The 12808-nt window shown below is 37.7% G+C and overlaps 1 long non-coding RNA gene across 1 annotated transcript; it reads right to left on the minus strand.

Moving 5' to 3' along the window:
• Nucleotides 1-6900: 6900 nt before the first annotated feature.
• LOC106375146 lies at nt 6901-8723 on the minus strand. Its single transcript, XR_001275215.3, has 5 exons — nt 8545-8723; nt 8144-8383; nt 7957-8032; nt 7700-7867; nt 6901-7625 (listed from the first exon to the last, which is right to left on the minus strand). It is a non-coding gene; the product is annotated as an uncharacterized LOC106375146 (long non-coding RNA).
• Between the last annotated feature and the right edge of the window lie 4085 nt (nt 8724-12808).

Here is a 12808-nt window from a genome sequence, read left to right on the forward strand (position 1 = left end):
CGATAACGTGTTGTTCATTGTTGTTTAATGCAAGAAGCAAGACCACATGATCCGGTTTAAGCTTGATCGCCGCCACAGTTCATTGGTTCCTAAAACGATATTAAATTTGCTATATGCATATATTTAAGCAAGAGTAAATGACAAGTTCATTCATGTAGTGTCTTAGCTGGTTATTTCTTAAATGAAAATAGTCTATAACCAATTCATAACAGCAACTGTCAGATATTTAACGCTCTACTTGTGTTATATATATCATGGATTGATGTTAGATGTGTCAGTTTTGATACTATTGAAAGTTGAAAATAATTTGATAATATTTTGAAGCAGAAAAGATAGGTAGTTCTTCGAAATATTCATTTGACCGTCACTCTTTCTTACAGCAACAGCTTTAGTTTAAATAGTGGAGGACCTTGACGGCGAGAATCACATTGATATTTCATCGATAAATTTTTTGTTCAATAATATTATAAAGACTAGGTATAGCCCCCGCGCAAGGGCTTGGTCTTGAATGTTGTTGTTTCTCTATCTAAGAATGTGGACGTGATGTCGTGTTGGTGTTTTGGTGTTGTCATTGATTCTCCAAAATTTATATTGTAAGGGTTGAGGTGGGTGATGAATTGTGCTACTTTTTTGTGGTTAGTGTTGTGTATTTGTTATGAGCGTAGAATAGTTTACATTGTTGGATTCATTTTCTGTTATATTTATATTTAAATAATGTTCATATTTCCAAATTATGTAGATATTTGTGTTATATTCTTTGTAATTAGTCGTAACTTGCGTTAAAATTGCATAAAGTAAGTGTGAGTGGTTATTGGGTCTTAATTGGTCAAAAATGCAGGGAATGTTATAAAAGTAATGGAAAAATTTATATTTATTCATAACATAGAGATTCCTTATATAGTAGATTACACCGTCATAGATAAATGGAAAGATTACAAATCATAATCTCTTGGTTATGAGTCATCCACAGTCTGGTTCATAACACTCCCCTTGGATGTCATAACCATTTAGAGCTTGTAATGTGATTTAATGTTGACTCATTAAAACCTTACCAAGAAAACCCAATTGAGACAAAACCATGGTGAAGGAAAAAAAGTACAACACACATTACTCTTCCTGATTTGGACATTACTGAAAGTCCCTTGGGCCTCTCCAATTTTCTGCAATCCGTGGGTGATGAAGATCTTGGGCAGAATATGTTTCGTCCTCGAACATAATAGTTGGTTCTTCTTTACCATCGGCCATGCCACAATCTGATCGAACATATTGAGTCATCGACCTCAAATATACACACACGAAATCTTGGATGATGTTGCTGTGATATGCGTGTACCACCATGTGTAAAACATAACCTGTCTGAAAACAAATCAACAAAACCAAATAACCATTCTTTGGGTTGGTTAGTATAAAATAAACCAAAATCAAAGGCTTCTTCATCGTCCTTCTTATGGACCAATCAGATCAGTGTTTAAAACAAGACTTCTGCATCCTCCATCTCAGGACTAAATAGACTTCTTTATCGTCCACCTTTGGACTGAATGGATCAGTGTCCCAAACAAGTGATCTCACGCTCATGTACTAGATAATGGATGAGACTGGTCCATATTAAATCTCTTGATTACCATTTTTGTATATACTATTTGATACACAAAGATTTCATTGTTAATGTACTCAAGCTGTAATCCCAAACAAAACTTTGTTTTCCAAGATCTTTCATCTCAAACTCTTTCTTGAGATATTCAACTGTTTGGGAAATTGTATCCAGAGGTTCCTAGGATATTCAGATCATATACTTTGATGATTATCAATATTGTTCTCGAGAACTTGCTGTACTTTCAGCTCAATACCCTCTAGTACTTTCATTATGCAGTGGACCATATAAATATGCAGTCACTACATCAACTTGCTGCAAGTCTAATTTTCTCTCTTATATAGCCAGACTTATGAAAAATCTAAAAGTAGTTGCATCCACCACATGGGAGTATGTCTCCTCATAATCTATTACTGGTCTTTGTGAGAATCCTTGTGCAACATCAGCTTTATATCTCACGATTTCTATTCCTCACAAGACCCATTTATATCCACTGGTTTTAACATCATATGAAGTCTTAATCATATGGCCAAATACGCTTTTATTCCTTAAACTATTTAACCCCACGTTTCCATTCAATCCAATCTGTTCTACGAGTGTGCACTCTTATATTGACGTGGGTTCATGATCCTCGCTTATATTCATAAATTCAAGTGCTACCTTGTATGCAAATAAATCATCTTATGTCGACATTCCTTATTGGTTCCATTATGTTCCAGACATGATATAATCGATTGAGATTCATTATTATCAGGACCTTTAATACTTTGCAGCTTGGCGTCCCAAGCTACATTGTTTGGTACCTGTACCTTAGAGCCAGCCGGCCTCATCTCCATGTCTGGGATGGTTTCCTTAGTAACCTCGGATTTGGATTTTGATTATCATTCTCTGCACCTTTCTTTTGTTTCCGAGGATTCTTATCTTTTGGAACCTATTGGTCTACCACGTTTCATACGTTGTCTAGACTCTGTAGCAACTTGACTGTGTCTCTTCTTGGACATCAAATTCATTGGTGCTTTACAAGCTTGTTTATATATGACTCAGTCATTCTTTTTCGGGTCAGCAAATGTGTCTGGCATTTGATTAGCTAGCTTTGTAAATGTATAATCTTTGGACGTCTATTTCACATTCTTTAGTCCGAGGATCTTGCCAAGACATTGATGGTTGATTTCATTCTATTTCTTTTATCATTATTTTACCAGCTTTATTATTTTTTTCTCCTCCTAGTCTTAAAATAATCCGTGTACCTGGCCTAAAATATAATCACCCATAGTTGGCTCAAAGTACTTTATTATTGTGGGAGAATCATATCCAACATATATCTCCATCCTCCTTTTGAAGTCTCATCTTAGTTCTCTGTGGTAGAGCAATTAGTACATAGACAACACATCCAAATGTCTTATGATGGGGTATGTCTGGCTCTTGACCCGTTAATAATTGTGATAGGGGATATCTATGCTCACTAAATGGCATGATGCGTATTAACTTAGGTGCATGTAAAGTTCGTGTGGCCCAAGCTGTGAATGAGAGTTTTGACCTCATAAGTTATGGTCTATCAATCAGCTATTTGCGTTTTAAAAGATTTCGGCCAAGCCGTTCTTGGTATGGACATGTATCACAGAATTGTCCACACTTACCCCCATGGACATACCATAATCATTTAAACGCTTGGGACATGTATTCACCAGTATTATCTAGACATATAGTCATTATTTATGAAAAAGGGGCTCGTAGCCGTTATACTGGTGATGGCCTAATGAGTTTCCCTTGTGTACATGCTACACACGTGAGATTCTTTGGGATAACTCTTCTTATCTTTTAATGTGTGCCTTTTGAATATCAATTTTTGCATCATGTTTGGACAAGGATGACCAATCCGGTCGTGCCATAAAGTGTATATTTTCGCAGCCTTGGGCAATTTTATACATATATTTGAAGGAACTCTTTGTTTCCTTCGCCCATTGTTTCAGTATGGAAACCATTCATTCTTATATCTTTAAAACTCAATAGGCTGCTCTTGCTCTTAGAGCTGGGTGAATATAAGGCATCACTGATTTCTAGATGCATACCCTTAGGCAATAATATATTAGCCTAGCCATAGTCTTCTTTCAGACTGGCGATACCTGCTTTAGTACTTATATTGGCGTTTTTCAGCGTACTCATATAGAAAAATCATTCATTCATTTAATCTAAGCAGACAATGTAATAGTATAAATTCAAGGAGATAAAAATCAGAGAAAGCATACAAGCAAAGCAATCACACAAGTTTGATGTCGAAATCAGATTATCAACTTGATTCTTTTAGGCAATCATAAGTCTCATATTCCATAAGATCATCTTGATCATGTTCGAAATTATTTTCACCATCTTTATAGACCAAGTGGGTTTCAGGATTCTTCCCTTTCAGACTCTCTTTGATAGAGGTCACAAAAATGTTTGGGAGTCCTTCATATCTTAGCCCAATGGTTCCCCATTCCACATCTATGGCACACTGATTTGGTCGAGCTTTGTGGTTTAAAGGATATACCACGGCCACTGCCTTGACCATGGCTCAAATTGGGTTGATACCCACGGCCTCTGCCATAGTGATTCCCACGGCCAAATGTGTTATAGTGGCCATGGCCACGTCCTTTCCACCCTCCACGGCCATGACCGTGTGGTCTATCATTCTGGACGTGGTTACCTTTTTTTTTTCTTCTGCGGCCTTATTGGTATCAGGTAATGGGGTTAATCCAGGAGGTCTCAATTCACTGTTTCTCATCAGTAATCCATTATTTTGCCCAGCTAGCAATAGACTCATCCACGGACTTATAGTCCTGGATTCTGGGATTCCTCCAATCAAATAGGGTCTTTGGTAATAACACCGTTCTTTGGTGATCATATCTCGATTTTTAACTCTGTCCAAAGGTCTAGAGGATTCTCTATAGTCAGATACTGATCTTTGAGACTCTTAATAAGATGATGGCTAATAATTAATATTGCCATGTATCAATCTTTCTCATTGGCATTATTGCCTTCTATGATACATTCACCAAGTCTTTTTGACTTTAGGATAATCTTTGTATCCAATGCCCACCGTAAATAATTATCTCCAGAGAGATTTAGGGCAGCAAAATCCAGGTTGATTTTCGACATCTCAAATCATATATCACTCAATATTTAGGTATAATTTTCATGCGGCCTTACTCTTAAAAACAATCAATTCGGATTTCAATCTTGTGAGGACAATGAGACTATCAATCTTAAAGCATTTAATCAATCAGTCAATTTCTAGCAAGTCTCAGCAATACTATTTCTATGTGCTCATAATATTATGGTTTATCAAGACTAGCAAAAACGGATTCAATTAATCATGCAATTAGGGTTTAACAATCAATGGATTTTAGCAAGACTAGTAAAAAGATTTATTAATCACTCAATCAGTTTCAAGGCTGATTTTAGCAATACTAGAATATAGATTTCAAGCATGAATTTCAATGAATCAGTTTCAAGGCTGATTTTAGCAATACTAGAATATAGATTTCAAGCATGAATTTCAATGAATCAGTTTCAAGGCTGATTGGTATTTAGCATAAACCATGTGTAAATAATTTATCTAGTATCCGAATTTATCAAACCTCAAAAACATATAATCAGATCAATCTATTTAATCGAACTTAGCATACAATCTTAAACCTCAAGACATTAGATTTTATCATGAATCTATCAACCTAGCATACGGATTCTCAATTCTCAAAGACATTCAAATCAGATCAATATAACCTATCATACGGATTATTTAGGGTTTCTATTTAAAACAGATCAGATTACAAAACTATCAATCCTAGTAGATGATATTAAACCTCAAGAATCATGCAATCAGATCATTTAGATTTTAAACAAGTAAACTTCAATCAATCTATCAACCTATCGGATTATATAAGCAAAGCAAGCTAGCAACCTATCGGATTCAATCAATGTTTTAACAGGCTGGTCGGTTTAAACAATTTTAAATCAGATGAACAATTAACCAAGCAAGATGAGAAAATAAATCTATCAATTTAACGGTCAAACAATTCTAGAAACATAGCATCAGATTCAATCATATTTAAAACCTCAATGATCAAAACCAAAAACAGTTTTGATTTCAAAATTATTCGATTATGGTTTTAATATGTGATTTGATAATTATAGTATAATTAATTCTGATACTTATATTATTTAGGATTTATAGATATATGGTTAGGGTTTATCGGATTTTAACTTGTAAAAACCGATTTGGGGTTTTAATCATGTAGGAACATGATTTAGGGTTTGGGGTATCGAACTTTTAGAGCTTCGATTTACTCAATTAGGATTTTTGATCTATTACCCTATAGTTTTGATTCATAAAGATTAGGGTTTTAGGGTTTCATTCTTTATCAATCAATCCATGTTCGATTATGGGTTCTTAGGTTTTGAATTACCTTTTAACCTTAGATGATTGTTGAATCGGACCACCAAAGGAGTTGAGCCGCGAGCTGGACACGAATGGGACGCGAGCTGGAATGAATCGAATCGCTTCTACCGGGTCGCAGACGTCTTTTGTTGCTTGATCGGGAACGCCTTCATCGTCGGACGCGAGCTGTCTGATGCTGTCGAGAACGAGGAAGGGGTCGCGTGCTGGAGCTGCTCTCGGGTCGCGAACGTCTGAGCTAGGATCAGGAACGCCTTGGGCTGAAGCTGATCGAGGATGCGAGCTAGAACAGATGCGGGAACAAGAGACGCGATCGGGGTTTAGGGTTCGTCGGATCGCCGGCTAGGGTTAGGGTTTTAGGATTTTTTGATTTGGGTATTAGCTTAGGAATTTAGAGTTTCGTGCAGATAACGTGTTATAAAAGTAGTGGAAAAGTCTATATTTATTCATAACATAGAGGTTCCTTGTATAGGAGATTACACCGTCATAGATAAATGAAAAGATTACAAATCATAATCTCTTGGTTATGAGACATCCACAATTTGGTTCATAACAGCGAAGCTTTTTTCCAAAATGACAAAATTGTATGGAAGGGAGACGTTTGAGCCGAACCTAGGGGTGGAGCCCGGGGGTCGTGAACATAGATGTTGTTAAATATATGAAGAAGTAATCCATGTTTGTAAAGTTGTTTTTAAACTTGTGGAGTTGTGTTGTTAAGCTGTGATATGTCGAGGGTGTATTAGTGGAGGATGCTTGTGTGTAGGAAGACGAATTGAGATGCGGGTGGTTTTTGAGGTTGTATTTATTAGCGGCAAATTTACATATTCCGAAAGGCATATTGAATTGCTTTTTTTTGTCGCTGGAAATGGTCTTTTTAAAAGAAATATTAGTCGTTCAAAAAAAAAAATATTATAATTTTGGATGCAGTTTGGATGTATTAGTAGCCTAGTAGGTTCCATTTTATATCAGAACATGTTGAACGTTTTTTTTTAACCTTCGTACGCATACCATTGGTCTCATTTTACAAAAAAATCATGTCATTCTTTGTGTACCCATTGAAGTATAAAACATTTTGTTTAAAGTTGCATACGGTTTATAAGAGGTTTGGCTGAACCGTAATAGGTATGAAAAAACGTAATTTTAAAAGTTAAATGCAGATTCTGTTGTTTGAGATAAACCTAAACATTGGTTATATAACTGAGTTATATGTAGGCCCATTGATCAGTCAAATGAAAAACGTTGGACTTATTTATGACTTTATCTAGAGATGCAAATCCACGTGAACTTTCTCTTTATTTAATTTCAAAGTTGAGAGATAGTTTGCAGATAATATGAAGACACAACCATAGTTTGAAGTACTAAAACATAGGAAAATATATATTTCAGTTGACACGAAAGCTAAGTGGGCATGCCGGTTTGATGGACTTGAAACTCTTATTCATTGGGGGCGTCTGCAGTTTTTTCTGCGTCTTCAGAGCCAAGTGTATTTGCTTCATCAACTCCTATTGCTCGCTTCCCCCCCATCAACGGTGTAGCTAGAAGTTGCTGTTGGTTCTCCAGCTTGGACATCCAAAAAGGAGCTTGGTTGCTGCCACCACTCTGATCACAGTAGGACATGTGTGTTATTTAAGTTCAGCATGAAGGATAGTTACTGAAATTTTAGATTACCCCACCTGTGGCTGAGTGCCGAAGGAGATATTGTATGTGTGCAGAGATGGTGAAGATACGGTACGGTGGTTGGGGTTGAAACTGTATGGAGTGACACAAATCTGGAAAACGCATTACTTGCCAGCTAGCTCTTCAAGGCAACTTGGTAGCGCTGGCACTCCATCGCCACTAATCTGTAATAGGTTTGAGTTTTGAAGGTCAGACAGAGTAATCGAAACAATTTTAAACAGAAGCTATATGGAGGGTTGGAGTAGAAACATACCTCCTCAAGAGCTAGAGTGGCTGCATCTTACTTGGTGAGTTTTGTCATCTCCCTGTCGAAGACCACGAATGTGACACTGTCGTTTCCGTCGTCAACAGTCAGTTCAACACGGAACATGGAAAGAGTATGTTAACTGAGAACATGTATTTAAATTAGGTTGTTCCTTTAGATGAGGATCACTTCGTACCTGTTCACCCGTTTGGAGAAACACCTCTGTTGCACCGGAGGGGTATCTGGATCTGTGGAGCTTCATGTTGCATCAAGAAACGAATGACCATCCATTTTGCTGAGGGACCCCAACAATCTGAGCTTTGCACAGAAAATCAGCTTCATGTGTCTTTACGGAGGGACAGAGTTTACAGTAGTTGACCCTATTTAAAAGCCACAATACAACTCATAAAAGAGCTGAAAGAGTTCGCCAATCACCCTAAATTTTAAAATCAAAACAATCTTAGATATTCAGCCCAAGACTTTATTGATAGTAAAGCGAATAACAATTACATAAAGATTGAGATTTTTAGAGCAATCCACTAATAAGGACACATCTATGAAGGATATTTGATGAGATTTTAGAGCGAGATCACTAACCCTGCGGCCATCAATTATGTGTTTCTCCATGACCATTCTCTCTGCAACAGAAGGATTTGCAAAGACGATGAAACCAAAGCCAAGGGCACGTCCTGAACCCGCGGTAACAGTAGATGCTTCCTGCATGAAAAGAAAAGAAGATCATTAGTATTTCATGAAAAAGGTCATAGAAAAAACTAATAAACATGAAGACACGTTTCATATCTGAACAAAGGGGAAGCTGTGTTATATTTTAAGGACAAATAACAAAAATAGATTAGAAACAATCCTCACCAATTCATCGAGGAGGAGAATCGTTATTCCCATAAACTATCCATTCTTGTTGATGTTACGGGAATCGACCAACAACAGACTGAGCGGATCTTCCGAGGCAAAGAGAGTCAAACGTGGGTTTGGCGACGACGGCGGCGTTAGCGACTGGAGCTGCGGATGAAGCCATTTTCGTATCGGATTTAGAGACTTAAGGATCTGAAAAAGTGGAGGAAAAAGTATCGAGGAAAACGATAGCTTACTCTGTGGAAATCTATATATAGGAATCTTCGGGAGGTGGGTCCCACAAATCTTACGTGGCGGGCTGGAAAGTCTAGTGGCTCACTGTAATGTTGATTATTATTTTTTTTATTTGTTCAAATTTTATTCTCACTATCAAACAAGATTCTTATCGTATAATATTTTGATTCTATGATTGGATAGAGAAGAGTAAGGACAGTTGTATCGGTGAGATACAAGAGTCTCTAAGAAAACAAAACTTAGTTAATTTAATTATTTGTAATACATCAACCATTATAATTAATTAATTATGACCGTTGACATCATAGTCTTTCAAACTCTCGAAAATTTTATTCTCTTTTCGTTGCCTTTTTATTTTCTCTTATTAATTTAATCATGAATCTCTTAACAAGATACTCCCGCAAAAGCCGATTTTAAGATTTAATCCACGTGACTGGTTTTAATCAGTAAAGCCGATTTTTACTGAATTCTCCAGTTCAATCGATTATGCGGAAAAACAATTATACGTAACTGAGAGCTATAGTTTCTCATATTAATAGAAGAAATTAATGTTATATGTAAATGTATTGGAAAGCATACAGAACTAGAAGTGTCAAAATTGATAAAAATTAATAGGTCAATCTAGAGATGACAATCATAGACCATCTGACCTGGAGCACAGGTTTGGATCGCGGACATGGCCCGTAAAGGACTGTTGTAGAACGGTATTAGACTGAAATTTTATATGCCCGCAAATAAGAGAACTGTTGCGGGACGGTATTGGACTGAAATTTTATATGCACGCAAATTAGAGGACCTCGCGGGACGGGTTGTTGCGGGACTGGACTTTTTCGGGATAGGCTGAAGTGTGCCATGCGGGATTACAAGGATTCACGTTTTTCTTTCTTCTTCATTTCTTGTTTACCTGAAAAAATGAGAGAGAGAGTGAGAAGAAGGTGATTCGTGTGACTTCCTCCTGAGAAAATGAATGGAGCTACGGCGATGACGATTCGAGCTTCGTCGATTACGATTTCGAGCTCCGATGGTGATGATTCGAGCTCCAACGATGATGATTTGAGCTCCGGTGGTGTTTAAATTTGGTGTTTTTTATTTATTTATTTTGGAATTGGCAACTTTCATTTGGTGTTTGGTTTTATTTAATTTTTAGATTCATCAAACTAAAACATTTGTTATGAACTTATGAGTTATAAGCTAATGAAAAACATCTTCTGTAATTACCTTTAATTGGTATGTTAATATGCTTGGAGAGCTACCATTGCTATAGGAATATTAAGAAGTTCACAAATCACAACTCATTGAAAGCAACCAATTCACTGCATATGAAAGTTATCTTCCGATATTTTTAAATATCTCGATTCTCAAAATTGATCATGTCTATTAGTCTCTTCAAGATACATTTCCAAAGAAGTCTTCCTACTAACAATAACACTAGACTACTAGAAGGCTAAGAATTCTGGAAAAACATAAATGTTCAAATAAAACACCAAGTCTAAAACTATAAATATCTAAGAAGAGCAGCACATCTAAAAGTCTAAGACACATCTTAGAGACCAACACGTTAAATGAATACAATATTATCTAATGAACATCATAGGATATAATTATTAAGAAATCACTGTGATGTTCCGCGTACATAGTAGCAAAAGCATATCATTCCACACCCAAATATGCAGGGTTTACCTCCAGGGAAGTACAAGCAAATGATATGAATGTAAAAAGCCTATACACATCCATGGAGACGTACTCTGTAACATTCTAATACTTATGGCGTTTGTTTATTGAGAAATTGGCGGGATTACACCCCAACATTCATATAACAAGCCTTATGCCCCCATATCTTCTTTCCATTTTCCTTTGACAATTTTACCCTTCACGGCCACAGAGGCTACGAAACGTAGCACCGGTTCGCTTTTTGTTGCGTGTCAGAAGCCTCTCTTATTTCCATTGGACAATACGAAGGTTCGTGATTTTCGCGACTCCAAAATGATGAGACATGATCTGACCTTGTCGGTTTCGAGCATCTAAGAGTCTCTTTAACTCCATTTTCCCAACTAATTTACATTCATCCTTCCATCTTCCCCCTTTCTTCCGTCGTTCTACTGTTCATCAAACCCTAAATCCCTAATTCACAGTCACTTCACCTCTAGAATCCTTCACGATGGACAATTTAAATTTACCCCCAAGGATCTTCGCTGCTTGCCACGAACCGGTGGGTGAGCGTGTTAACTCTAACCACAAGATCAAGAAGACCAAAGCGATTATTGACGCGCTTGAACCCGAAGAATTGGAGTTTTTACAGAACTCCACATTTGGGAAGATTATCGCCATTGACGAGAACCCTCCTTTTTCCGGCGCCTCTGGTCAGTACGTTGTAGTTAGATTACTCAAAGTTAACAAAAAGTACGAGGTTTGGTTTCTATTTGCCGGAAATCCGATCAGAATGTCTCTCCGCGAATTCGCCATTGTCACGGGCTTGAACTGTGCCAAGCTTCCAGAACCCACTAAAAAGAAGAAGAACCCGTTGAAAGAGAAGATTTACTGGAACGAACTGTTTGGGTCTCTCAAGTTCTGTACTTTAGACATAGTGATCGATATGTTGAAGAAGAAGGTAGTCAAAAGCCGCGAGGCTAGGATCAAATTCGCATGTCTCGCTATCACTTCGTCAATCCTCTTTCCTTCTTCACACCAACCTCGCATCATACCGGAGCATGTGGAGCTTATCAGGGATCTTGATGAATTTCTAGATTTCCCGTGGGGGAGGGCTTCGTTCCAGTCTCTTGTTACCTCCATTGTTGCTAAGGATGAACTCACATTAGCGCAATCTTCTGTTGCAGTTCGCGGTTACGTTGATGCAATTCAACTAGTCCTTCTTGCAGAAATTCCACAGCTCAAAGAAGAAATATCTCACACCGAGCCGGTGGTTATAGTAGAATTGGAAAGTGCGGCGAGTCTCCGGAAGAAGTGTTGCCATCAGAAGATGACACCGCGGTAACGAATGATAAAACATCTCAGCCGACCAAATATTGTCTCATTCCTGGCCATGCCAAGACTATGGATTCAGAATGCAAGGTAACAATTTCTAAAACATCTAATTTGGCCCGTTAACTGGTAACATTTTTTAGTAGCGCCTAACAAATATATGTTGGTGTTTCTTGATCGCGATCTGGCATAGTTTTCCCGCTAACACCATTAGAATCTGTTACGTTGGAAATTAACCGTTAAACATTGTGATATCCGATAACATCTCGAAATACATATACTTTTTAAATCTGATATACATCCCCTATGTGTTTGTTCCTCATATGTAGGTGCCTTTGAAGTGCATTCTAGACGAGCCGTACGAAGAATGGTCCACTGGGTTAGACCTCACGTGGGCAGATGAAACCGGTGATGATTTGGTAGACAACATGGTTCGTTTGATCGGGGAGGGGTTTGCTTTCCGGAAGGAAATGTTTAAAGGTGGTCTCACCTCGGCCGATCTTGTTAGAATGAGGACAGGGAAGAAACTGAAGGGAAAATAACCCAAAGAAAAAACCGATAAGGATCCAGTAGCCGAGGTTACGCACGCCGAGGCACCCGACCAATTGAGAGACCCCCCCAACGGATCTTAATGATCTGATATTAGCATTGGAAAGGCGTATCGTCCGTGTCCTTGGCGCCAAGATAGACAATCTCCTTGCCTCAAGTGACGACTCACATCAGGTAGCTCTCATCCAGACAACCGTGTCTACTTGCCTTCAGAACATTGAGACGA

Source organism: Brassica napus, chromosome C1 (assembly GCF_020379485.1).
Source record: "Brassica napus cultivar Da-Ae chromosome C1, Da-Ae, whole genome shotgun sequence".
NCBI lineage: Eukaryota > Viridiplantae > Streptophyta > Magnoliopsida > Brassicales > Brassicaceae > Brassica > Brassica napus.